Source organism: Mauremys mutica, chromosome 4, assembly GCF_020497125.1.
Source record: "Mauremys mutica isolate MM-2020 ecotype Southern chromosome 4, ASM2049712v1, whole genome shotgun sequence".
NCBI lineage: Eukaryota > Metazoa > Chordata > Testudines > Geoemydidae > Mauremys > Mauremys mutica.
In genome coordinates this window covers 124,497,164-124,510,911 of record NC_059075.1, presented here as the reverse complement: position 1 = coordinate 124,510,911, position 13,748 = coordinate 124,497,164, and the positions used below count along the sequence as shown (strand labels likewise).

The 13,748-nt window shown below is 50.4% G+C and overlaps 1 protein-coding gene across 2 annotated transcripts in view; it reads right to left on the bottom strand.

Annotated features, from left to right (window-relative positions):
- SHISA4 (shisa family member 4) overlaps positions 1 to 13,748 on the bottom strand; it is a 45,045-nt gene that overhangs the window by 19,105 nt on the left and 12,192 nt on the right. The window lies entirely within an intron of this gene.

The window sequence follows — 13,748 nt, the reverse complement described above, 5'->3', positions numbered from 1 at the left end:
TCCATTGGCCAACCGCCTCTCCCTGGTCGCGTAGATGGCCATTTTAGCCAGGGCAAGGAGGAGGTTGACCAGGAGGTCCCGTGACTTCGTGGGGCCACGGATAGGGAGTGCATGGAGAAGGAGGTGACGGGAAAAGTGCAGCCAGAAACGTAACAGGGATATTGGTGAGGAGCCGGTATAGGGGCTGCAACCTGGCGCACTCTAAGTAAACGTGCGCCAGGGTCTCCCTCACGCCGCAGAAGGGGCAGGTGTCTGGGACAGGGGTAAACCGCGCCAAGTACATGCCCGTGCTCACGGCCCCATGGAGGAGTCGCCAACTGATATCCCCGGTGGGCCTCGGGACCAAGGTAGAGTAGAGGCAGTCTACATTTCTATGACACTACAGGGGCTGGGGGTTATGGCTCTGGTGTCACACAGCAGGTGTGGAGCAGGGTCGGGCTGTGACTGCACTTCAAGCCCTTGAATGAGTTACTGTATGAGCCCTTTTCTGGCCAGAGGCAGCAAGATACTCAGTGCAGAGCCTGTTAAAAAGCCCCTGCAACACTACCAATCTAGGGTATTTTATCCCAACTCTAAAGCCTTACAATCTCCCAAGTATGTTTCTTAGCCCCCTAGTTGCAGGGGCCTGAGGATGGCAGCCCTAAATTCTCAGGAACCAAAGGTAAAGAACGCCAGCATCTCAGATGTTCTGAAATCTGATGATTTGGGGGCCTGCCTGCTGACGGCTGAACACTTGGGGCTGGCAACTCTGCAGCCCTTGGCCTTCCCAGAGCTCCTGGAGGTGCCCTTTAGCCTGCACTGTGCTGAGGCTGCAGCGTGTCCAGTGACACCCACAGAGCCAGCACCAGCTCCTCTTTCAGGAACTCCTCCGCTGTTGCTGAGTCTGCTCCATTTATGGCCTGCAGCTGGCACAGCTGACCAGTGCTTTCTGAAGCCGTCTAGGAGCAGAGGCTGGAAATAGTACTCCCTGGGAAATGGAGCCAGGAAGTTTGCTGCTATGCTGGACAGGTGCTGGGCTTTGGGAAGGCTATAGCATGAGGCTACGTCCCAGCACAGTGCTGTGCTGCAGGAAGCCACATGGATGACTTCCCTCCCTGATGCCTCCATGCCCTGCCACGGCTCATGAGCCTTGCTGAGAGCAAGAGTCTGGGAAGGGAGCAGTGATGGAGCTTGGAAGAGAATCTCCTAAAGAGCCGACAGCAGAGGCAGATTACCGCACAGGCCAATGGGACCCATGCCCAAAGGCCCCGGCCAATTGGACAGCCGCAGCAGGATTGCTGGAACTCCATCCCTCCCCTCTGCCCTGATCTTCCTCCTCCTCCCCCCCACCCCCGCCCTGCTCCTTCTCTCCCTCCAGCCTCCTGGGATCCCGGTGCCTTGCTTCTCCTCTTCCCGCCTGGTTAGGCCAGAAGCCAGAGCCCAGCTGTAGTAGGGTAAGTATATTGCCCACGCATGGAGCTGGATGAGCCATTCACCCAAAGCCGTTCCCCAGACTCCCTTCCCACCCACGCATGGATCTGGTCCGAGCCTCTCTCCCCGATTTCCACCTCGGCCCCCCGGCAGATGTGGCCCAAGCCCCTTTCCCCCTCCCCACCCAGTCCCAAGCCACTCACCCCCGTCCCCTTGGTTCTGAGCCGTTCTCCCCCGCCCAGGGCTGGCCTTCAAGAAAACAGCACTCCTAGCCCCTGTGGGCTCCCCAGACTCCCCATCCCCCCTGCACCCAACCCCCTTCTGTGCCCCAACCCCTGCACTGGTTCCCTCTTTGCCCCTAATCCCGGTACCCGAACCCCTGCACCACCCTCCTGCACCCATGTGAGGAAACTGACCTGAATGCATGGAGCAGCTGGCATTGCTGCTTGCTCCCCCCTCAAATGCCACTCCTCCTCATGGACCCCTAGGGGGATGTGGGGGGGGGGAGTGAGGAGCAACTTCAGGGCTCCCTTCATCCAGGTCACTTACTCGACCTGGGCTGCATAAGAGGAGAGAAGAAAGGAGCGGCCCCTGATGTTCACCTCCCAGCATAGCCCAGGTGGAGGAAAGTGACCTGAATGAATGGAATTGGTGTTGCTCTTCACTCTCCCCCTCAGCCCCCTAGAGGGGCGCAAGAAAACTTTGGGGATGAGCAGTATGTGTGTGTCACTGCTCACTCCCCAGCAGAGGAATATGGGGGGAGGAAGCCCAGAGAAATCTGGGTGCCCCCAGATGCAGCACTCTTCTGCCAGCTGGGAACAGTTTCTGACTCTACACCAGCAGTGCACCTGCTTGATTATGGCACCCTTGGGAAGTTGCCGGGGTGGCCTACCCTTAAGGCCAGTCCTGCCCCCATGCGCCTCCCCTCCCCCTCATGTGGACCAGGCTCGAGCCCCTCTCCTGAGCCTCTGCTCTGCACAGACCTGGCCCAAACACTCCCCTGTACCCCACTGCTCACTCCCCTGTACCCACCACTCACTCCCCAGCCCTTTTTCACAAAACTGGGCATTTGTCCCGTTTGCTCTTGCCAACTGATGATCAGTTGGTAAGAGCACACAGCACAAATGCCCACTTTTTCCAAAAAAGTCAGGCCATCTGTGGCAGGGTTAAAAAGGAGACTGTCCCAGGCAAAACGGGATGTATGGTCACTCTAGGCTGTAGTAAGAGCTACCCAGGTAGCCCGGGCAGCTGTGGGGAGCCCCAGACCCTCTACCTGCCCTGGGTGAAGTGCTGGGATGCCAGCATCCCTGTCCCCCAGGGTGCGCCCCCCAGGGTGCACCCCCCAGGGCAGGTGGAGGGTCCACGGCTCACCACAGTGGCTCAGACTCCCTGGGCAGCTCTTACCACCAACCAGCTTTTGTCCAGGCCAGGAGGCAGAGCCATGGGGGAACAGGAGGAGCGGGGGCAGGGCCCCATGGCAGGAAGTGTGGGGGGTTGGGCCCAAATGTTCTTTGTGCCCAGAGCACAAAGAATCTTAATCTGCACTGGCTGGCAAGAAGTCAGACTATATGATCATAGTGGTTCTTTGTGGTCTTAACTTCTATGACGGCCAGCTCAGCGACCACAGGAGCTGGACAGGCTCATCAACTGAGATAAATAACTGCAAACCAACATAGGCATGAGGCATAGCAGAACACCACTAACATTTGTGCACTGAGTGTGGCTGCACTGCCTTGGGTTGAGATTGATTGATCCATTCTCATGCTGCAACAGAGACAAACCCATAGGTGTTTCTGAGGCAGCTAGACCTTGGAATTTGAAGGAGCACCACAGGGAGATACAACACCAAGCAGTGTCACATACTGCCTAATACAATGTACAGTGAAGCCCATTCTGAATAGTCACTGGAGGGCCTGCTAGCTTTCTGGAGCACTGCAATAGGAGGCTGCAGAACAGTGTGGTGAATACAACAGAATCCTCACAAGGACCATGTTGCTGTACACACAGAGGCCCACTGCATTTCAGCATGACATCATCCCCCTGCAGAAAACCGTATTCCTGTGCAGGTAGGGGTTACCATAAAGGCTGGGAAGTTCTTAGCTAAGGAGCCTACACCCAGCTTTACAGACTAAATGTAACACCGACAGACCCCGGTCATCAGCGGGCGTGACCGTACCTGGGACCACTGGAGCTTAGTGCATGAGCCTCTACTGCATCAGCTAAAAGCCATATGGCTGTTAGCTAAGGCTGTAGAGCAAACTTACTGATCTCTCTCTAAGTGGTCTCTGTGCCACTAGATGGGACAGAGCACCACACCCAGGAGGTGTGTGGGTTACATAGGCACAATATATCTAATACATATTCAGCCAGGAAAAAGCACGTACATTTTAACACGATAAGCAGTGGAATTTGTTTTTTTTTTTCCAGAACTTTCCAAACAACGACCCTCACATGTGGCTCATACAGCACATCGCGGAGAGGAGAGCTAGCCCGAGACAATACAGCCTCAGAAGCACTTGCGTGGGAGACTATAAACCATTGCATACAGGATGTTGGAACTGAAATATCTGCTCAGCCATAATGACAAGAATAACTGCACTCTAGCAAGCAAACAAATAATTGCAAAGCCTGGAGGGCTGCAAATGAGCCAGCATTGACTAATTGGCCTTGTTTTGGTACGCAACTCAGTGCAGCAAGTTACTGAACCAGAGCATCTAAAACAGCAATATCTGAAAAGTAGTAGGGGCTACCCAGAAGGCTAAAGAAGTCTGACTTTCCTGTCTCTACTGATGACCTACAATGGAAAGATAAGATTGATTGTGCTCATTCTGTTTTGTCGTTTTGCTTCGTTCTGCAACAGAAAAATAACCTAGAAGGCATTTACATTTTCACTTTTTTCTGCTTGGATTTTTATTATTTTTAGGTTACAAATCATCAATATCAAGTCTGAACTTCTCTGGTTATGCTGAAGATTTACGGGAGGTGTCAGAATCAGGGCCTATGAATTTCTCAAAGGCCAGAGAGGCTGAATCTTAACGGCTATTTTTTAGTCATGTGTTTCTTGGACACTGACACTAAATAGGAGTTTTTTAAACAGGCTGACCACCTCACTGTCATAGAGATTTAACTTTCTCAGTGCGGTGATGTAATAATCTGACTGGCTCTCTTGTCACACAAGAGACTGCCTGGGTACCAGACCAGAATTTCAAATGTAAAAAACCAATGAAATGGACATAAACTCTTTGGTGAAGAATCCTTCCAGGCTTTCTTCAGATGTGTAAAGATGCAAACAAGAGCCCAGGGCCTAGCTTTACCTTGTGCAGGTTGTTTTAAGGGCTCTTAATAATAAGTAATAAAGGTCTGAGTGATAAGAAACTCATACTTCCTGATTCTGCGTCAGGTTACTCCTGCGAATACAGCAGTTACTATTACAGCCTGTACACCAGAGACTGCTGCAAAAAAAAAAAAAATTCCATTTAACTGTGCTGGATTCCCCCAGCTGTCAATCTCTGCCGGCCTCTCTCACCATCAGTCAGGAGGCTCTGGGATGCAGGTAAGGTTCTTGTTCCTACAGTTTATTAGACAATGTGGCACTAGAGAAGGGGTCAGCAACCTTTCAGAAGTGGTGTGCCGAGTCTTCTTTTATTCACTCTAAATTAAGGATTACACGTGCCAGTAATACATTTTAATGTTAGAAGGTCTCTTTCTATAAGTCTATAATATATAACTAAACTATTGTATGTAAAGTAAATAAGGTTTTTAAAATGTTTAAGAAGCTTAATTTAAAATTAAATTAAAATGCAGAACCCCCCCGGACTGGTGGCCAGGACCCAGGCAGTGTGAGTGCCACTGAAAATCAGCTCATGTGCTGCCTTTGGCACATGTGCCATAGGTTGCCTATCCCTGCACTAGAGGCAGATGTGGAAGTTGGAGTACCAAGCAGCACCAACAGGCAGCACCTTGGTAAGGCTCCCAGCCTCTGAGGGTAGGTGGGCTTCCCCACCAGAGATGCCAAATCACGTGGCATGGTCCTTGTGCATTTGGAAGAGCCATCACACCTACCCATGTAACTTCTAAATACACTTAGATGTTTATTGGTAAATGTCAATTTCTCTCTCTCTCTCTCTGTCTCTCTCTCTCACACTCACACACACACACACCTATGAACAAATATTTCCACAATAATAAAAGTACAGAAAGGCAAAGTATGAAAATGCCACCTGAGATTTCAGTCAAAATCCAGTGATTTAGACTGTAAATTAAGATTGTTAAATATGGACTAATGAATGAATAGTAAAAACAGGTATAATTTGTTGGTTTAAGAATATTTACTTTGTATATTTTGACGTATAATGTTGACAATGTGTTTTAATAGTTATAAAACTTTAACTTTTTTGAATATCAACATCTCATCATTAAACATCTGCTGTCATTAATTATCTGACTTATAACTTCCTACAACCGTGAAAATTTAAATCTATACAGATAAAAACATGCTTAAGCCAGATATTATCTAACAAAATTATTTAAAATCAAATTCTGCCAAGCCTACTTTTAAAACATCACTGTTTTGATACAAGTGCTCAGAGGTGCCCTGTTGTATACAGAAAAGTACACAAAGTTGCAAGCTGGAAAGACCATGAATCCTAGCCCTAGGTCTCCCACTGACTGGTGGCAACATTTCTGTGCCCTTCACAATCCTTTGTACTAACTAAGGCCTTGTACACCTACATAGGGCAAGTCACCCTTTTTCCCCCAAACAAGCATCATTCCTGAAGGTGTCACACTAGCACTGATGGGGACAGGAAGGGGATTGAACTACAGAGCCTTGGCTGAGAAATCACCATCATGAATCCAGCCCAACTCAGTAGAGATTATTCCCATCTAATGGTAGCCCCTATATGAGATTATCAGTTCCAGCTCCTACGCCAGAATCTCCCCATTTTACTCTGCACTAAGGTCTTGTCCACACTTGACAAATATGTTTGTTGGAGAATGTGATAGCTAACACATTTTCAATCCTACTGCAGACAGGGCAAACTGTCATTTGAAGCTATTAGACAGTTTGAAACTACAAGGGGCAAAGCCGACGCTCGGATTTTGAAACATGCCAGTGATCACCTTTTTCAAAACACGCTTTTTCCTCATGACAACAAGCCCTTATTGGCATACTCACTCAAGGCCAAGAACTCATGGCTCATAAAGACTGAACAGAAGAAACCACCCAGACCAGGGCTGAGCCTGCTGGCAGGGCAGCATGTATTCATTTAAATGTATACTGTGTAATAATAGTTATTGCTCAGGCTTTGGTGTCCTTATAAGAACGGCCGTACTGGGTCAGACCAAAGGTCCATCTAGCCTAGTATCTGTCTACTGACAGTGGCCAATGCAGGTGCCCCAGAGGGAGTGAACCTAACAGGCAATGATCAAGTGATCTCTCTCCTGCCATCCATCTCCATCCTCTGACAAACAGAGGCTAGGGAAACCATTTCTTACCCATCCTGGCTAATAGCCATTTATGGACTTAACCACCATGAATTTATCCAGTTCTCTTTTAAATGCTGTTATAGTCCTAGCCTTCACAACCTCCTCAGGTAAGGAGTTCCACAGGTTGACTGTGCGCTGCGTGAAGAAGAACTTCTTTTTATTTGTTTTAAACCTGCTGCCTATTAATTTCATTTGGTGACCCCTAGTTCTTGTATTATGGGAATAAATAACTTTTCCTTATCCACTTTCTTCACACCACTCATGATTTTATATACCTCTATCATATCCTCCCTTAGTCTCCTCTTTTCCAAGCTGAAGAGTCCTAGCCTCTTTAATCTTTCCTCATATGGGATCCTATCCAAACCCCTAATCATTTTAGTTGCCCTTTTCTGAACCTTTTCTAGTGCCAGTATATCTTTTTGGAGGTGAGGAGACCACATCTGTACACAGTATTCGAGATGTGGGCGTACCATGGATTTATATAAGGGCAATAATATATTCTCAGTCTTATTCTCTATCCTCTTTTTAATGATTCCTAACATCCTGTTTGCGTGGACATCTTCAGAGAACTGTCCACGATGACTCCAAGATCTTTTTCCTGACTCGTTGTAGCTAAATTAGCCCCCATCATATTGTATGTATAGTTGGGGTTATTCTTTCCAATGTGCATTACTTTACATTTATCCATATTAAATTTCATTTGCCATTTTGTTGCCCAATCACTTAGTTTTGTGAGATCTTTTTGAAGTTCTTCACAGTCTGCTTTGGTCTTAACTATCTTGAGCAGTTTAGTATCATCTGCAAACTTTGCCACCTCACTGTTTACCCCTTTCTCCAGATCATTTATGAATAAATTGAATAGGATTGGTCCTAGGACTGACCCTTGGGGAACACCACTAGTTACCCCTCTCCATTGTGAGAATTTACCATTTATTCCTACCCTTTGTTCCCTGTCTTCTAACCAGTTCTCAATCCATGAAAGGACCTTCCCTTTTATCCCATGACAGCTTAATTTACGTAAGAGCCTTTGGTGAGGGACCTCGTCAAAGGCTTTCTGGAAATCTAAGTATACTATGTCCACTGGAGCCCCCTTGTCCACATGTTTGTTGACCCCTTCAAAGAACTCTAATAGATTAGTAAGACACGACTTCTCTTTACAGAAACCATGTTGACTATTGCTCAACAGTTTGTTTTTCTGTGACTGACAATTTTATTCTTAACTATTGTTTTGACTAATTTGTTCGGTACCGACGTTAGACTTACCCATCTGTAATTGCCGGGATCACCTCTAGAGCCCTTTTTAAATATTGGCATTACATTAGCTAACTTCCAGTCATTGGGTACCAAAGCCGATTTAAAGGACAGATTACAAATCTTAGTTAATAGTCCCGCAACTTCACATTTGAGTTCTTTCAGAACTCTTGGGTGAATGCCATCTGATCCCGGTGACTCGTTAATGTTGAGTTAATCAATTAATTCCAAAACCTCCTCTAGTGATACTTTAATCTGTGACAGTTCCTCAGATTTGTCACCTACAAAAGCCAGCTCAGGTTTGGGAATCTCCCTAACATCCTCAGCTGTGAAGACTGAAGCAAAGAATCCATTGATATTTTTTTAAAAAATACACTAAAATAAACAGACCTGTCTTTCCTTTCTAGATAAGTTCAGACACACAGGGGCAAGAGAAATGTGACTGCAGTGAGTCGACCCCCAGAATCCCACCCCAGCCCTTGTTTCTTCATGAGCCTGAAGATAACGTGGGCTTTGCAGAGCACCGTGAAGGCTGACAAACTTGGGCTGTGATGGGCCTCTGGGGGAAGAAGGGAGCGAGTCACAGAGGCCCAGGGCCCATTGCCTCCTCTCTCTTATACTGAAGGGCCTTCAGACCAGGCTGGGGTTGCCAGGTGTCCAGTTTTTAACCAGAACACCCGGAACACTGCTGAACCAGAACACTGCTGACCGGGTCGTTAAAAGTCCGGACAGTGGCACAGCGGGGCTAAGGCTCTGCGTGGCTCCCAGAACCAACGGCATGTCCTCCCTCCGGTTCCTAGGCATAGGGTAAGTCAGGGGGCTCCGTGTGCTGCCCCCACCCCAAGCGCCAGCTCTGCAGCTCCTGCTGACAGGGCCATAGGCGGCAGGTTTGTATAATTTTTGGTGGGGCCCAAAATGGTGGTGTCCCCCCCCCCACTCCCGCCCTGTAAACCGATATAAAATGAAGCTACAACGCGTCAGTGCCACAAGATTACAAGGTTGGAGAAGGGGTAGGGGGTTCCAGGGGCCAGTCAAGGGACAAGGAGCAGGGGGGGTTGGATGGGGCAGAAGTTCGGAGGGGCAGTCAGGGGACAGGCAGCAATTGGATAGGCATGGGAGTCTAGGAGGTTTATCAGGGGACAGGTAGGGGGTGGGGTCCTGGGGGGAAGTTGGGTGGGGTCTCAGGAGGGGGCAGTTGGGGACAAGGAGAAGGGAGGCTTAGATAGGGGCTGGGGTCCCAAGGGGCAGTTAGGGGCAGTTGTCTCGGGAGTGGGTAACGGGGGACAAGGACCAGTGGTGCTTAGATAGGGGGTGGGGGTCCTGGGGGGCAGTTGGGGCAGGGGTCTGGGGAGGGGGCAATCAGCGGCCAGGGGCTGGGATTCAAAGGGCTCTGAGCTGCTGGCAGCCGCGGGGAGCCCTGAGCCCTTTAAATCCCAGCCGCCGCGGCTGGGATTCAAAGGGCTCTGGGCTCTCTGCCCCTGCGGGCAGCCCAGAGCCCTCCGATTCCCAGCCGCGGCTGAGATTTAAAGGGCTCTGGGCTCCCCGCGGTTGCAGGCAGCCCGGAGCCCTCTGATTCCCAGCCGTGGCTGAGATTTAAAGGGCTCTGGGCTCCCCGCGGTTGCAGGCAGCCCAGAGCCCTCTGATTCCCGGCTGCGGCTGGGATTTAAAAGGCTCTGGGCTCCCCGCCGCAGCGGGCAGCCCAGAGCCCTCTGATTCCCGGCTGCGGCTGGGATTTAAAAGGCTCTGGGCTCCCCGCCGCTGCCGGCAGCCCAGAGCCCTCTGATTCCCGGCCCCGGCTGGGATTTAAAAGGCTCTGGGCTCCCCGCAGCAGCGGGCAGTCCAGAGCCCTCTGATTCCCAGCCGCAGCTGAGATTTAAAGGGCTCTGGGCTCCCCGCAGCAGCGGGCAGTCCAGAGCCCTCTGATTCCCTGCCGCGGCTGGGATTTAAAAGGCTCTGGGCTCCCCGCAGCAGCAGGCAGTGCACAGAGCCGCCTGGCCGCACCTCCATGTAGGAGCTGGAGTGGGGACATGCAGCTGCTTCTGAGAACCGCCTGAGGTAAGCGCCACCCAGAGCCTGCACCCCTGACCGCCCCCCCACACCCCAACCCTCTGCCCCAGCCATGATCCCTCTCCCGCCCTCCAAACCCCTCAGTCCGAACCCAGAGCACCCTCCTGCATCCCAAACCCCTCATCCCCAGCCCCACCACAGAGCCCGCACTACCAGCCAGAGCCCTCCCCCCCACACCCCAGCCCTGGTCCCCCTCCCGCCCTCTGAACCCCTCGGTTGCAGCCCAGAGCACCCTCCTGCATCCCAAACCCCTTATCCCCAGCCAGAGCCTGCACACACAGCTGCACCCCAACCCTCTGCACCAACCAGGAGCCCCCTCCCACACTCTGAACCCCTCAGCCCCAGCCCAGAGCCCCATCCTGCACCCAAAACCCCTCATCTCTGGCCCCACCCCAGAGCCCATGCCCCCAGCCGGAGCTCTCATCCCCTCCCACATTCCAACCCACTGCCTCAGCCTGAAGCCCCCTCCCGCACCCTGAACTCATTTCTGGACCCACTGCAGAGCCCTCACCCCCTCCTATACCCCAACCCCCTGAGCCAGCCCGGTGAAAATGAGCAAGTGAGTGAGGGTGGGGAGAGCAAGCAACAGAAGGAGGGGGGATGGAGTGGGTGGGGGGCAGGGCCTCAGAGAATGGGCAGAGCAAGGGTGTTCAGTTTTTTGTGCGAGTAGAAAGTTGGCAACCCTAGATCAGGCGCCTCTGTGGACCACAGCTACAGCAGTGAGACTCGCAGGGAAACATCTCTGTAAAGGCTTGTCTTCATGGGGGGATTGATCAGTACAGCTGCGACGTTAAGCCAGAAAGGGTTAAGCAACTCGCAGGCTAAATGACCCAAATTCTACCTTCAAAGACATATTAAGAAAGTATGTAAATGGTAATTAGGGCTATTCCTTATAAATAGCTAATAAAGCCATGTTAGATAGACTAGAGCAGTGGTTCTCAAACTGAGAGTCAGGACCCCAAAGTGGGTTGCGACCCCATTTTAATGGGGTTACCAGGGCTGGCTTAGACTTGCTGGGGCCCAGGGCTGAAGCCAAAGCCCAAGTCCCACTGCCCAGGGCTGAAACCAAAACCCAAGGGCTTCAGTCTGGGCAGCGGGGCTCAGATTACATGCCCCCTGCTTGGGGCTGAAGCCCTTGGGCTTTGACCACCCAACCTGGGCTGGTGGAGCTCAGATCATTAATAAAGATGTTGAACAAAACCAGCCCTAAGACTGACCCCTGGGGCACTCCACTTGATACCGGCTGCCAACTAGACATCGAGCCATTGATCACTACCTGTTGAACCGAACGATCTAGCCAGCTTTCTATCTGCCTTATAGTCCATCCAGCCCATACTTTTTTAACTTGCTGGCAAGAATACTGTGGGAGACCATATCAAAAGCTTTGCTAAAATCAAGATATATCACGTCCACTGCTTTCTCCATATCCACAGAGCCAGTTATCTCATCATAGAAGGCAATCAAATTGGTCAGGCATGACTTGCCCTTGGTGAATCCATGTAGTGTAATTACTGGTGATGTTTAGGAAATAGGAGGTCTACTTTAAAACCACAATGATTCACCTATTATTCACCTGCTGTCAAGAGGCTGCAAGAGAACTATAAAAATAACTCTTGGGCCCTGATCCTGTATCTCAGATCTGCTTAAGCTTCATCAGAGGAAGTCTGAGTCGCAAGACTGAGGTCCCCAGCTCCAGTCTGGGTCACCGTGATATTGGACATTGGACTATAACCTATGGAATTTATTCTGAAAATTTTTTGCAACCCTAAAGCTTACCATCTCTCTCCTATGAAACTGACGTAAGAACTTTATTCATATCTGTATGTGTAATGATCTTTGAATCAATATTCTCGCTCTCTTTTCCTTTTAAATAAATCTTAGTTTAGTTAATAAGAATATGCTATAAATGAATCTTTGGGTAAGATCTGAAATATTCACTGACCTGGTGGGTAATGTGTCATAGAATATCAGGGTTGGAAGGGACCTCAGCAGGGGCGGCTCCAGACCCCAGCATGCCAAGTGCGTGCTTGGGGCTGCATGCTGCGGGGGGTGCTTTGCCGGTCGCCGGGAGGGCGGCAGGTGGCTCCGGTGGACCTTCCGCAGGCGTCCCTGTGGAGGTTCCGCTGGTCCCATGGCTCCGGTGGAGGAGTCGCGGGACCAGCGGACCCTCCGCAGGCACGCCTGCGGGAGGTCCACCGGAGCCGCGGGACCAGCAACCGGCAGAGTGCCCCCTGCGGCGTGCTGCCCTGCTTGGGGCGGCGAAATGTCTAGAGCCACCCCTGGACCTCAGGAGGTCATCTAGTCCAACCCCCTGCTCAAAGCAGGACCAACACCAACTAAATCATCCCAGCCAGGGCTTTGTCAAGCTGGGCCTTAAAAACCTCTAAGGAAGGAGATTCCACCACCTCCCTAGGTAACCCATTCCAGTACTTCACCACCCTCTTAGTGAAATAGCGTTTCCTAATATCAAACCTAGACCTCCCCCACTGTAACTTGGGACCATTGCTTCTTGTTCTGTCATCTGGTACCACTGAGAACAGTCTAGATCCATCCTCTTCGGAACCCCCTGTCAAGTAGTTGAAAGCAGCTATCAAATCCCCCCTCAGTCTTCTCTTCTGCAGACTAAATCATCCCAGTTCCCTCAGCCTCTCCTCATAAATCATGTGCTCCAGCCCCCAATCATTTTTGTTGCCCTCTGCTGGACTCTTTCCAATTTTTTCACATCCTTCTTGTAGTGTGGGACCCAAAACTGTACTCCAGATGAGGCCTCACCAATGCCAAATAGAGGGGAATGATCACATCCCTCGATCTGCTGTCAATGCTTCTACTAATGTAGCCCAAAATGCCGTTAGGCTTTTTGGCAACAAGGGCACACTGCTGACTCATATCCAGCTTCTCGTCCACTGTAACCCCTAGGTCCTTTTCTGCAGAACTGCTACCTAGCCACTCAGTCCCTAGTCTATAGCAGTGTATGGGTTCTTTCCGTCCTGGGTGCAGTACTCTGCACTTGTCCTTGTTAAACCTCATCAGGTTCCTTTTGGCCCAATCCTCAAATTTATCTAGGTCCCTCTGTATCCTATCCCTACCCTCCAGCATATCTACCACTCCTCCCAGTTAATGTCCGACCCTTTGGGATTGGTAGAACTTTTTATATGATGAACAAGATTTTCAATAATCCTCATCATATCTGACTTGGCTGTCTGGCTGTCACAGTTTAAGGGAACTGTGGCTTTTGGCTTCTGGGTAACCAGGAAAGTATTGCAGAAGCTGTTTTGTTGCTGGATTGGTGAATCTAATTATTAGAAATAACTCCAGTTTTGGGGATTGTCTGCCCCATTTTTCGCAGTTTGCCCTGAGTGAGCAATCTCAGTGTGGCCCTCCCTGGGACCCTGGTCACAGTAACTATAGCAGAATAATTATATCCTATAGCTATGCTGGAATAACTCCATGTGCGGTTGCTTCCTTCTGGAATTAAAGTGATTTTATTCTGGAATAACTGTTCCACTTTGGATCTCTATCTGCCAACCCCTCCT